Genomic DNA, 13,947 nt, shown 5'->3' with positions numbered 1-13,947 from the left:
AAACAGTCCATTACAAAATTATCTAGAATTATTAACAAAGTATTGGGGAGAAGAATGGTCACCAGACACCAGAATGACTCTTGTTCTCACTTTCTGCATTTCTCACAGATTTGAAGATATGAGGTTCCGTGTAATACCAATCCAAGATAGAAATTTCACAGGACTAACTGCATACATCAGACACCATGGCAACCAGCTGCTCTCACTGTGCGTCTGGAAGTTAAATTACAAATGATGGAGGACTTTGGTTGCTAGAATGGTGCAGTCATTGAGCAGAGCTACAAAAATCTCACAACTGTAGATCTCGAAAATTACATCCATACATACGAAATCAACTCCTCAAAAGTTGCTGATGAAGCACAGACCAAACCAAGGTTTCCACATTGCGATTTGACATTGTGTGGAATCAGTCATGTTAACTGCAAACATATACCTACTCCAGAGAGATGGGCAAATGAGGCAGAGTGAACACAGAATGAAAGAGGAATGCAAAGAGAAAGGAAAAAAACAGAAAATTAGAATTAAAAAGATGAAGAAATAGAGAAAAAAAAACACTCTAGTTCTACAAGGAATGTTTAAATTGGTCAACTGTACCTATTCTGGTTCAGTTGGCAGCACTTTGCCAGAGTCAGAAGGTTGTGGATTCTAGTCCTCTCCAGACAACTGCTGTATTTCCCACACTACACAAACAACTATATTTCAAAAGAACTTCAATGGTAAAGTAGTTTGGGGCACCTGGAGTCATGAACATTGTTATATAAATGCAAATCTGACTACTCTCATCTCTTCCTGCCATTCAAACGATTTTGGATTAGTTATAGAAAAGACAATAATGTCCTCTGATTCACTATCTGGCACTTTTGGAATATAGATGAATGTATGAAATTGCAGGACAATTGGGTTCGATGCCTGATCCTTGTATAGTTAAATCATACCCAAATGTTTGGTCAGGTAAGATCCTAATTTGTGTCAGTGTCCTAGATGAGAGACAAAGAATAAATCAAAGTTAGCAAGGGCTGCTACTCCTAATTGTAGTCCAGTAAGCAATTGGAAATTCCATGTGTAAGGACCACTGGAGCAGAGTGAGGAAGGGATTCCACAGAAATCAATTATGGCTGCAATTATATAACAGACTGAGTATTGACAAATTTGGCTCTGCTTTGGTAGCTGGCCTCCCAGGTGGTACCAAGTTGTGCTTTTCTAAATTTATTCATGAAGTTTCCAAACAAGGATTTTACTTCTCTTTGAATTCAAATACTACCGCTGCTACATGCATGCTTCAGTCTATGATTTTCATAATTGAACAGTCTGTTGATATTTAGTCTCCAAGATCACAAAATAGATTTATTTTGGATCAGGTACAGCACCAGTGACACGGTATCCAAAGCAAGTCAACACTAAGAGGTTATTTCTAGCCAGGCAGATATATGTGTACTACTGATGCTTTCCTGGGTCCCGAGATTATGTGAAGGATTGAAATTTCTGCTTAGTTACGTTGTTGGTGGGGAGCTACTAATGACTCTCATTTTTCACTATTCACAAGATTGTGAAACTGTCTTATCAGAACATCAAAGATGTAACTGTGTTGGTGCTAAATATTGTCATACTCTCCATATGCAGAAACTAAAATCAAGCTAATTGAAATTCTGAGTATATATAGTCCTCATTCTTATTTTGCTCAGATACTTGTCCAAGTTTCTAATTTTGTATTCCACAAGTTGCAGATTTTATGCAAATTTTGATTTCAAGCAAACAAAACATATGCATCCCATCACATACTTCACACTGAAGAATTGAGGTGTCAAGACCGGTTTGTCAAGCAGTACCAAATGTATAAAGAGATGTAAATCCCAGGTAATTGGAATACTGCCATTATAGCAATGTCTTCCAATCCTCAGGAGAAACATAGGGCAAATGTAGAGTGTAGGAGGGGAAGTAGGCCATTTGGCCTTTTGAAACTATTCCACGATTCATTAAGATCATCGTTAATTTGATTGTTGTCTCAATTCTATTTTCCTGTTCGCCTCCCATTACCCTCAACTCCTTTGTCTATTAAAAATCTAACTCTGCCTTGAATTAACCTAATCTAGCCACCACTGCTTTCTGGAAAACTGCTGTTTAATAGATTTGTCTTCTATTTTCAAATCAAAAAGTCAACAAGGGGCTGAATGGTTTATGATATAGTGCTTTTAATTCAGCAGCTGCATTCAAGCCGAGCACAGGTTGATGAATTGAAATTCTTGATTTTTTTTTCAAAACGTGCAAAATTAGCTCAGGCAGACTAAACTCAGATTCTCTCAGGAAAATGTTATCTATTTTTCAGCACAATGTCAATGCTAGAAAACAGGACACTTTAACAACTTGTGACATATTTTGGTCAACAACAAATGTTTTCATGTCAGATATAGCACAAAAGTAAACTTCCCTCTAATCCCCAATTCAGAACCTCTGAATGAGGGAGCTCTGGATGCCGGTTGCATGGAGAATCAAAGGTAAAGGAAAAGGTATGATTGCAAATTAGTGATGGGGTTGATTGTTACCAGAACATAAAAGGGACAAAATGTGCAAATGTCATATTGTACCAAGGAACCATCAAAATGTAGGGAAATTTGATGATAGAATAAATTTAAAGGCTTTGTATGTTAATTCATGAAGCATTTGGAATAAAGCAAACAAACTGATGTCGCAAATTGAAATAAATTAATATCATGTTATAGTCATTATAAAAAGGTGGTGACAATGAAGTCAAAACTCGATACATAACATTTAGGAGTATTTGACCTTTCGGAGAACCAGGAGGGATGGAAAAGATGGCGGAGTAGCCCTGTTCATAAGAAATGAAATGAGGACAGTTGAGAGAAATGCTCTAGGCTTGGATGATGTTGAGTTTGGGCAGACATAAAATAAACAGCAAGGGAAAGAAGACATTGGTAGGAGTAGCATGCAGACCTCCAAATAGTAGCCACTCTGTGGGAAAGGCAACAAATCAACAAATAATAGTATCATGTTAAAAGAATACAGCAATAATTTAATAATTATTTAATCTTTGTGTTTATTGGGTTAATCATAATTAAAGGATAGCTACAACAAAAAATTCAGAGTGCATTAGGGATAATTTCCTAGAGAAAGATGTCATGGAGCCGACCAGGCAGCAGTTTATCTTGGATCTGGTAATGGGAAATGAGGCAGGTTTAATACATGACCTCACAGTAAAAGATTCCCTCGGAAGTAATGATCATAACATGACAGCATTTAATATTCAGTTTGAGAATGAGCAATTTGAATCAGAAACAACTGTCTTTAAATAAAGGTAATTACAATGAACTGACAATAGCGTTAGCAGGAATGATAGTAAACAAACAGTGGCAGATGTTTGAAGAGGCAATTCATGATTTTCAGCAAAAATACATCCACTGAGAATGGAAGGTTCTAAAGAGAGGGATAAACCAACTACAGCTAATCGAGGAAGTTAAGAAGAGTATGAAGTTGGAAGTAAAAACATAGAAGGAGTCCAAGGTCAGTGATAGCCTTCAAGACTGGGATAAATTTAGCAGAGGAGAACTAAAAAGATAATAAAGACACAAAAAATAAACCAGGAGGGAAAACTAGCAAAGGAGTATAAAAACTGACAATAAGAACTTCTTAACACACTTATATAAAAAAGGAAGAGATGTCAAATGAACACAGGCCCCTTCGAAAATGAGTTGTGGGAGTTGGTTTTGGGGAACAAGGAAATGGTAGAGGAGTCAAACAAATATTTTGCATTAGTCTTTACAGTGGAAAATACTTCAAACATTCCACTGTCGCTAAAGGATACTGGGGAGACTAAGCTCCATGACTAAAAACAAAACTAATGGGGCCATAAGTAGTTATGTTCCCTGGCCCTGATGGCATGTATCCTCAGATCCTAAAAGAGAAGCTACAAAGATAATGGATACATTGGTTATAATTTTCCAAAAAGTTTGGATTGTGAAGAAGTACCACAGGGCTGGAAAGTTATTAACATGACACCCTGTTCAAAAAGGGAGAGAGACAAGAAGTGGGTAACTATAGGCTATTTTTGAATAAATATCAGAATCAATTAAGGAAGCAATAGCAGAATATTTGGAAAATCAGAATCTAAATCATCAGTCACCATGACTTCATGAAAGGGAAATTGTGTCTAACTTATTACAGTCTTTCAAGGAAGTCTCAACCAGAGTGGGCAGAGGGGAACCAGTGAATGTACTGAATTTGGACTTCGAGAAGGCATTCAAAAAGATACTTTACAAAAGATTAAAGTTATAAGATAAGAGCCCATGGTTCTGGAGGTAGTATAATGGCATGGAGAGAGAATTGGCTCAGTGACAGGAACAGAGAGTGGGGATAAGGGGTTCTTTTTCAGGTTGGTGACTGTGACCAGTGGGGTTCCACAGGGATCAGTGCTAGGATTGGGACTGTTTGTAATGCATATTAATGACTTGGAGGAAGGAAGCCAAATTTGCAGACGACACAGAAAATAGGTGGAAAGGCATGTTTTGAGAGGGATACAAAACAGTTTACAGAAAGTTATTGATAGATTAAATAAGTGGATACAAGTTGGCAAATGGAGTGTAATGTGAGAAAATGCAAACTTATTCATTTTGGAAGGTAGAAGAAAAGAACAGAATATTAGTTAAATTGAGAAATACTACTGAAAGCTAAAATACAAAAAGTGACTTGTGGGTACTTGCAAACAAAACATAGACAAGCTAGCACAAAGGTGCAACAGGTAATCAGGAAAGGTAATGGAGTGTTAGCCCTGATTTTAAGGAGATTGGAGTATTAGAGTGGGCATGTCTTACGGCAACTGTACAAGTTAATGAGTTTTGAGAAGATTTGTAGCTCAGGTTGAGGTTCTGGATACAAGTTTGCTCATGGAGCTGGATGGATCATTTTCAGACGTTTCATCATCATACTAGGTAACACCATCAGTGAGCCTCCAGTGAAGCACAGTTGATAGTGACCCACTTTCTATTTAGGTGTTTAGGTTTTCTTGGGTTGGTAATGTCATTTCCTGTTCTTTTTCTCTTAGAGCAGTAAATGGGATCCAAGTCAATGTGTTTGTTGATTGAGTTCTAGTTGGGATGCCATGCTTCTAGGAATTCTTGTGCATGTCTCTGTTTGGCTTGTCCTAGGATGGATGTGTTGTTCCAGTCGAAGTGGTCTTCTTCCTCATCTGTATGTAAGGATACTAGTGAGAGCGACTCATGTCATTTTGTGGCTAGTTGATCTTCATGTATCCTGGTGGCTAGTTTTCCGCCCTTTTGTCCAATGTAGTGTTTGTTACAGTTCTTGCAAGGTATTTTGTAAATGACATTATTTTTGCTTGTTGTCTATGGGGTCTTTCAAGTTCATTAGCTGCTGCTTTAGTGTGTTGGTGGGTTTGTGGGCTACCAGGATGCCAAGAGGTCTGGCAGTCATTTCCGAGTTGTCTTTGATGTAGGGAAGAGTGGTTAAGATTTCTGGACATGTTTTGTCTGCTTGTTTGGGTTTGTTGCTGAGGAATCGGTGGACTGTGTTCGAATACAACAGGCACAAAATTGAGCAGACCCTTAAAGGTCAAAATCTTTGCATTATTACATGAGTTATGAGTAAGTTGGCATAGAGCAAGTCAATTTAAAGTGAATGTCTGGCTCAAAGACTGGTGTGGGAGAAAAGGGTTCTGGTTAATGTGCCCCAACCACCAGTGCTGCGGAAAATGGGATCTGTAGTGGTGAAACTCTCTCTACCCAAACCATGCACTCTTTTGAGCCACGTAATCATGGAAGCAAAGAGGATTTTAAAGAAAGTAGTGGTGGCGAGTAATCAAATTGGGAAGATGTGGTAAATCAAATTGTAGAGGCAAAGCAAAAGAGTAAGGTATTATTATGAGAAATGATAGACTATGACAGGAAGGGTTAGACAGTACAAATCCACAGACTAAAGGATGGAAAAGGATAAAAGTTTGAAATTAAAGAGTTTGTAGCCGAATGCATGTAACATTCAAAACAAAACTAATGAACTGACAGCACAAATAGAAATACATAAGTTTGACCTATGAGCCAATAGAGAGTTATGGCTGCAATGTAGATTAGTACTTGAATACTGAAGAGATGTTTAGGAAAGACAGAAAGCTAGGAAAAATTGGTTGCATATCTCTGTTTGTCAATGAGCTTGTCAGAAAGGCATGGTGATAATCATAGGAGATTTTAATCAACACAAATTAGGAAAGTCAGATGGGCAATGGAAGCCTAGGCGAGTTCTTAGATTCTATCCCAACAATATTCTAATGAGAGCACATCTACATCCAATCAGACAGCAGGCAATACCATGCTTGTAATTATGCAATGAGATTGGATTAATTAATTATTCTGTAGTGAAGATGTCCCCAGGTAGTAGTCACCATATTAGATTGGAATTTTACATTCAGTTGGAGAAAAACGTGAGTGGGTCTGAGGCTATATTTTTCAACATAAATAAGGGCAATTATAATGACATGAATTGGCAAATTAGGTTAAAGGACATGTCAATATAGATGTAGAAGTAGGCATTTCAGGGATATTTCAAAATACACAGAATAGGTATAGAATAGAAGATCAGACAAAATATAAGAACAGCAAGGAATGACTTAAAAGATAACAATACAGAAATTAGAGTTTGAGAGACAGTAAGCCAAAAATATAAAAACAGGCAGTAAGAGTTACTATAAATATTTTTAAAAAGAGCAAAGTTAATAAAGCAAGCATTGGCCCTTTGGAAAGTAAGTTTGGAGACCGATAATGGAAAATAGAGATGACAAATTAATTAAACAGTTATTTTGCATCTGTCTTCACTATAAAGGATTAAGTAACATCCCAGAAACAGCAACATTTCAGGAAATGAAAGGGAGGGAGGAGTTCACTAAAACTACAATCACCAAAGAATTGATACTGTGGAAATTGTTAGAGCTGCAGGCTGACAAACACCCACATCTTGACGGCTTTCTTCCTAGGATCTTAAAGAAGTTGCTAGTAAGATAGTTAATGCATTGGTTTCAGTTTTCCAAAATTCACTAGCTTCAGGGAATATAGCAAATGCAACACCTTTATTTAATACGGGAAGGAACCAAAGTAGGAAAACTACAGGCTATTTATTTGAACATCTTTTGTAGGGAAAAGGTCATAAAGAAAGTGTTAGAAGCTAATAAAGAAAAAGGTTTTAGCAGGGCACTTGGATATACTCAAAGCAATCAGGTAGAGTCAATATAGCTGGGAAAGGGTAATCACATTCAACCAAGCCATTGAAGTTCTTTGAGGAAGTAACGTGTGTGGATAAAGGGGAACTGTTGGATGTACAGTGTGGTTATTATCCAAGCTGATAGTACTACTAGGCCAGGCAGAATGAAATTTGGCTCGATTGATTTCTTTGTTTTATTTAACATGCTGATCATTCACTGAAACATTGGGATACAAAGCTTCAACTTAACAATAACACACAAGATTATCACTCAAAAGAAAAAAAAACAAACAAAGCTTTCTAAATATAGAACACAGTTTGAAAGATCTTAAAACACACAGTAAAAGAAAGTTTAACCTATTCCCAAAACTGTCACTTTACAACAGTGCAAACCAAGATAATTTACTCTTCTGGATCAATTTTTTATGTTCAATTTAATTGCTTATCCCCTATTCAGTTCTGTGAACTGTGACCTCTTCCTAAATGAAACTATACATGAAACTGAAAGCTTAGTCTTTTAATAATCTGACAATTTCTAACCTAACAATCTTGGTTTGGAACTTACACAAGGTAAATGTCCTTTCCCTTTTCACAAGGTATTGTTCTATACAAATTTCTTGGACTGTCCCACCAGGAGGAAACAACCTGTCTGCATTTAACCTGTCAAGTCCCCTAAGAATCTTGTATGCTCCAATAGGGTTGCCTCATATTCTTCTAAATTTCAATGAGTACACACACAACTAACCTCCTCACCACTCTCTCATCATAAACAGTTTCGCCATCCCTGGTATCAACCTACTGAATCTTCTCTGGACTGCGTACAATGCCAGTATATCTTTCCTTAAGTAAAGGTCCCAAAACTGTTCACAGAGTTCCAGATGTGGTCTGTCTAGTGCCTTGAAATGTTTTAGCAAGACTCCCCTATTTTAATATTCCATTCCTTTTGAAATAAAGGCCAAATTTCCATTTTCCAACTCTAATACCTGCTGAATCTGAATGCTAGCTTTTTGAGATTTAGGCACAAAGACTCTGAAATCTCTCTATTATGTAGCGTCTGCAGTCTATTTAGATAATATTCAACTCATTTATTCAGCCTGGCGAAGTACATAACCTCTCATTTTCCCACAGTAAATTCTGTAGTGATTGTAACAAGGTCAGCCAGCTGAAGTTAAGAGTATGAATTTGGTGAAATCAGTTGTGAGAGATTCATGTAGATGAGCGCACTTTTTCAATTATAAAATGGTTGCCTGACAGAAGTCCTAACCAAAAATCTGAAAGTCTTCCAAGAAGGTTGAGGAACTATCAGAAGAGTTCAGGTAGCTTTGCATATTAACTAGGAAACAATTCTGCGATTTATGGGCAAAGTAGAAAGAGAAATCAGAAGGCTGGAAAGTGAAGGAATAATCAAACTAGGCCTATTCATAGAATGGGCAGCACTGGGTCACATTGATTTTCAAGTATGTGGATGTACCTACCAGAGAAGGTGCAAAACTTGATCTACTCTTGGGAAATAAGGCAGGGCAGGTGACTGAGGTGTCAGTGGGGGAGCACTTTGGGGCCAGCGACCATAATTCTAGTCGTTTTAAAATAGTGATGGAAAAGGATAGACCAGATCTAAAAGTTGAAGTTCTAAATTGGAGAAAGGCCAATTTTGACGGTATTAGGCAAGAACTTTCGAAAGCTAATTGGAGGCAAATGTTCGCAGGTAAAGGGACGACTGGAAAATGGGAAGCCTTCAGAAATGAGATAACAAGAATCCAGAGAAAGTATATTCTTGTCAGGGTGAAACGTAAGGCTGGTAGGTATGGGGAATGCTGGATGACTAAAGAAATTGAGGGTTTGGTTAAGAAAAAGAAGGAAGCATATGTCAGGTATAGACAGGAGAGATTGAGTGAATCCTTAGAAGAGTATAAAGAAAGTAGGGATATACAAGCTTTGGCAAATAGAATTAAGGACAATCCAAAGGATTTTTACAAATATGTTAAAGGTAACTAGGGAGAGAATAGGGCCCCTCAAAAATCAGCAAAGTTTGTGTGGAGCCACAGAAAATGGGGGAGATACTAAATGAATATTTTGCATCAGTATTTACTGCGGAAAAGGATATGGAAGATATAGACTGTAGGGAAATAGATGGTGACATCTTGCTAAATGTCCAGATTACAGAGGAGGAAGTGCTGGATGTCTTGAAATGGTTAAAGGTGGATAAATCCCCAGTACCTGATCAGGTGTACCCGAGAACTCTGTGGAAAGCTAGAGAAGTGATTGCTGGGTCTCTTGCTGAGATATTTGTATAATCGACAGTCACAGGTGAGGTGCCGGAAGACTGAAGGTTGGCAAACGTGGTGCCACTGTTTAAGAAGGGCGGTAAAGACAAGCCCGGGAACTATAGACCAGTGAGCCTGACCTCGGTGGTGGGCAAGTTGTTGGAAGGAATCCTGAGGGACGGGATGTACATGTATTTGGAAAGGCAAGGATTGATTCGGGATAGTCAACATGGCTTTGTGCCTGAGAAATCATGTTTCATAAACTTGATTGAGTTTTTTGAAGAAGTAACAAAGAAGATTGATGAGGGCAGAGCAGTAGATGTGATCTGTATGGACTTCAGTAAGGCATTTGACAAGGTTCCCCATGGGAGACTGATTAGCAAGGTTAGATCTCATGGAATACAAGGAGAACTAGACATTTGGATACAGAACTGGCTCAAAGGTAGAAGCCAGAGGGTGGTGGTGGAGGGTTGTTTTTCAGACTGGAGGCCTGTGACCAGTGGAGTGCCATAAGGATCGGTGCTGGGCCCTCTTCTTTTTGTCATTTACATAAATGATTTGGATGCGAGCATAAGAGGTACAGTTAGTAAGTTTGCAGATGACACCAAAATTGGACAGCAAAGAGGGTTACCTCAGATTACAACAGGATCTGGACCAGATGGGCCAATGGGCTGATGAGTGGCAGATGGAGTTTAATTCAGATAAATGTGAGGTGCTGCATTTTGGGAAAGCAAATCTTAGCAGGACTTATACACTTAATGGTAAGGTAGGTCCTAGGGATTGTTGCTGAACAAAGAGACCTTAGAGTGCAGGTTTATAGCTCCTTGAAAGTGGAGTTGCAGGTAGATAGGATAGTGAAGAAGGCATTTGGTATGCTTTCCTTTATTGGTCAGAGTATTGAGTATAGGTGTTAGGAGGTCATGTTGCAGCTGTACAGGACATTGGTCAGGCCACTTTTGGAATATTGCGTGCAATTCTGGTCTCCTTCCTATCGGAAAGATGTTGTGAAACTTGAAAGGGTTCAGAAAAGATTTACAAGCATGTTGCCAGGGTTGGAGGATCTGAGCTACAGGGAGAGGCTAAACAGGCTGGGCCTGTTTTCCCTGGAGCGTCAGGGGCTGAGGGGTGACCTTATAGAGGTTTACAAAATTATGAGGGGCATGGATAGGATAAATAGACAAAATCTTTTCCCTGGGATCGGGGAGTCCAGAACTAGAGGGCATAGGTTTAGGGTGAGAGGGGAAAGATATAAAAGAGACCTAAGAGGCAACCTTTTCATGCAGAGGGTGGTACGTGAATGGAATGAGCTGCCAGAGGATGTGGTGGAGGCTGGTACAATTGCAACATTTAAGAGGCATTTGGATGGATATATGAATAGGAAAGGTTTAGAGGGATATGGGCCGGGTGCTGGCAGGTGGGACTAGATTGGGTTGGGATATCTGGTCGGCATGGACGGGTTGGACCGAAGGGTCTGTTTCCATGCGGTACATCTCTATGACTCTAAGTCTGATGGGTCAGTCCGCCTTTTCTGGGGATTTTAAACAAATGGTAAACCGCGTTTCACAGCTGGATAAATATACAATTCTCTCAGATCCAGCATTTATGTGAAATGCTGGCAGAGGGCTTTCCTTCAAAGCTGGACATGAACCTTATTTGCAGTTGTGATTAGACCAGGATTCCCAGAATTATGTTATAATTACCGTTCATAACGGCTTCTCCCAATATACGAGACTGCCATTTGGAGCATCATTAGCCTGTTCAATCTTTCAGTGGATGATGGAGAACATTTACCAAGGTCTACCTCAGGTAGCTATTTATGTAGATGATATCCTGATAACAGGAAAACTAATACAATAAGGAACATTTACAGACATTGAATATCATCTTAAGGCATTTTTCCAAGGCAAGTGTATGCTTGAGAAGGGAAAATGTGCACTCCAATCCCCTCTGTGACTTATTTGGGCTACAGAGTTGACAAGACTGGGTTACACCTGTTGAAAGATAAAGTGAGGGAGAACAAAGTTGCTCCAGCTCCTATGTCTGTTCAGCAGCTGAGGTCAATTACTATGGGAAGTTCATATTTAACTTGGCATCCATCCTGGCACCATTGCATCAACTCTGAAAAAAAAGGATCAGTCTTGGAAATGGTTTCACAGATGGGCTTTAGCCTTCAATCAAGTAAAGAAACAGCTGTCATCCTCTAATGTTTTGGTACCTTCTGATCTCAAGAAAGATCTGATATTGCAGTGCAATGCCTCCCCATATAGCATTGGGGTGGTATTAGTTTATAGGTAGCCCAATGGAGAGGAATACCCAATAGCTTAAGCATCTAGGACTTTGGCTAATGCAGAGCTTGAATACGCCCAGGAGAAAGGAGGATTGGTGGTCGTATTTAGAATCAGGAAGTTCCACCAATATCTTTATGGACAGAAATTTGTGATAACTACAAACCCCTACCTGGTCTGCTTAAAGAAGACAAGACAGTGCACTTCCTTGGTTAACGTTGGTTGGCTTATCCCCTTCCGAGAATTCTTCTTTCTCACTAGAATGTTATCTTTGTGAGAGACATGGACAATTTTCTTAATGTATGCCATTATTGACGAAAACATAGGAGATCCTGAGAGGTTTTGACAGAGATGTAGAGAGGATGTGTCCTCTTATGCAACAATCTGGAACTAAGGGTCACTGTTTAAAAATAAGGTTGCCCATTTTATACAGAGATGAGGGGAAGTTTTTTTTTGTTCTCTCAGGGACACGATTTCTTAGAAATGTCTTCCGGAAAATAAGGTGGAAGCAGACTCTGAATATTTTTAAGGCAAAAGTGGATAGATTCTTAGTAAAGTGAAATATTATCAGGGTAGGCAGGAATGTAGATTTGAAACTACAGTCAATTCTCAATTACAGTGCAGGCTCAAGTGGCTGAATTACCTACTCTATTTATTTGTTTGAGTGTATTGCATAACTGCAACTTCATCCCATATTGCAAACACTCAACCTATCCTCGATGTGTGTACCATTCAAATCAAGCATTGTAATTAATTTGCAAATATCTAAAGTTGCTGACAGAAGAGTTTTCTATTTTATATAAGAAAAAGGAAACATTAGTATAACAAAGACCCTTTCTAAATTCATAAAATTTGGACACAAAAAAAATACTGAAGAAATAAGTGTACAGAGGATAGAGGATTTTGCACTTTCTGAATAGATCATGGCTCAGGAATCAGAGTCCAGCATAATATTTCTGCAGGGAGAGGGCAGTGGTCAGTGCTGTAGGGTCATCAGCCACTGTCGGACTTCAATTACTGTCAATGTTTGGGTGGCTTGTCATGCCAAAGTATACTCTAATTAAAAATCTTAGGATTTTGAGCACCAGGAAGTTTTGGGGTGCTTCTACTGCAATCACTTCCCTACCACCTTCCAGTTCAGAGGATGCTGGAGAAACTCAGCAGGTCTGGCAGCATCCGTGGAGACAGAAACAGTGCCTATGTTTCTTCATACCAGACTAAAGACATTAAAACTCTTGTTTTTCTCTCTCCACAGGTGCTGCCAGACCTGCTGAGTTTCTCCAGCTTCCTGTGTTTGTTTCAGATTTGCAGCATCTGCAGTGTTTTGGTTTTATTCACATATTTTAAGCTCCTTGTTTAACTTCTGTATATCTAAAGAACACAACTAAGGGTCTGTTAATTCAAAAGACAGGAATGAAGTCAGAGGGTGGGAAGTGATTTGGAAATTGCTTTTATTATCCTTTCACCCATCCTAACACCAACCCACAGAATGAGCCTACCAATTTCACCAAGAAGAAACTTCAAATACAGCTTTCTATTCTGCAGATCTTTTAAAAGCTGAGAAGTGTAATAGACTTTGATGTGTATTATCGTAATCTACGGAATGTTACGTTCACCCAAAATCTTTGATTTTGAGTTGCCACTATTTGACCACAAAGTCTTTTCAATTCGGATGGATTTTAGATGCAACACTCAATCAGATATTCTCAAGAATATGGTCAGATTTCCACTGTTAAGTCAAACTCTGTTGAAATACTGCAGATAGCAGTGTACATTATCCCAGTGTTTATAAACAAGAATATCATGTCTTTTGGACGATTGTGAAATTCCAATGGGCTACTGCAACTGAAGAAAAACTTGGAGATAAATCTGTGCCTGAGGCTCTGAACAGCTGCCGGATTGAATTTACTTATTAAGTTTGATAAGGCACACTTTGCATTACAGTGTACAGGCTCAGCTACTTCATAATGAGCTTATTATTAACATCAAGGTCTGATAGTACATATAGCAGGCAAGTGGCTATCAGACTCACTAAAACGCTGTATGTTTAATTTCTGGATGTCAGGGCCAAACATGCCCAGTTGTCGAGCTGCTGTTGTAATGCAGGAATAACAAAATGGACCAGTTAAAAATTATGGGCTGCTGAGTGTCCTCTTCTGCCATATGTCTTGGAACACTTTCTC

The 13,947-nt window shown here is 38.8% G+C and overlaps 1 protein-coding gene across 3 annotated transcripts in view; it reads right to left on the bottom strand.

Annotated features, from left to right (window-relative positions):
* The window catches only part of capn15 (calpain 15), a 282,315-nt gene that overhangs the window by 98,893 nt on the left and 169,475 nt on the right, over positions 1–13,947 (bottom strand). The window lies entirely within an intron of this gene.

This window comes from Hemiscyllium ocellatum, chromosome 20 (assembly GCF_020745735.1).
Source record: "Hemiscyllium ocellatum isolate sHemOce1 chromosome 20, sHemOce1.pat.X.cur, whole genome shotgun sequence".
NCBI lineage: Eukaryota > Metazoa > Chordata > Chondrichthyes > Orectolobiformes > Hemiscylliidae > Hemiscyllium > Hemiscyllium ocellatum.
Note: the sequence above shows the minus strand (reverse complement) of the source record. Positions and strands in the feature narration are given on the sequence as shown.